This window comes from Electrophorus electricus, chromosome 23, assembly GCF_041902795.1.
Source record: "Electrophorus electricus isolate QZ-2024a chromosome 23, ASM4190279v1, whole genome shotgun sequence".
NCBI classification, from domain to species: Eukaryota; Metazoa; Chordata; class Actinopteri; order Gymnotiformes; family Gymnotidae; genus Electrophorus; species Electrophorus electricus.
The window spans coordinates 3,870,001-3,870,699 of record NC_137519.1 but is presented as its reverse complement, the minus strand read 5'-3'; positions in this window follow the sequence as shown (position 1 = coordinate 3,870,699).

Here is a 699-nt window from a genome sequence, read left to right as displayed (position 1 = left end):
CTTTGTTGGCCTAGATAACACAAGTGAATCTTTACAGCGTTATATTACCAGACTGAGATCAAACTAGGCAGATCCAGAAACCAATAACCAGCAAACCAACCAGAGCGTTGATTTCAGAAGAGAGACTGGGAAAAGGATTGCTGGAAGCTAGGAAAACTAGGAGACTATTTATAAAAACAAGCATTTGACCCCCCTAAAACTATTTAAAGGTGCCAAATAAAAGCATGCATGCTTAGCGCCTGGACCGCCAACTAATTGACGGGAAGGGTTAGCTATCGAGATGTCAAGAAGGTTTAGCCCTAAGTGCTCTAAAATAAATGGCTTACACCTGAAAACTTAAACTTCGATTATTAAACCGATCTGTTTCGCACGGGCAGGCTTCTTATACGAGGGAAACCGTGACGGGTAATTTAGCAAGCGTTCACGCACAGAATTGAGCAGAGGGAACGACCATGCGTCAAACACTCCTTTCCCCGTCAAAATACGCACTGGGTCCAGTCCGGTGGTGCCACACGTTGGTTTCATAAACTACTGAAGTCACGGCCCGGGTGCAGAGAGTCTCTCCATCGAAAGAGGTACACTGCCATCTCCTGGTCATTTTTCTGTGACGGGAACATGCTGCTGTGGTGGGCTTCCTCACACGTTTAAGATCACGTTAATCTTCACCATAAAGCACGTTAAAAGACACGCAGCAGTATG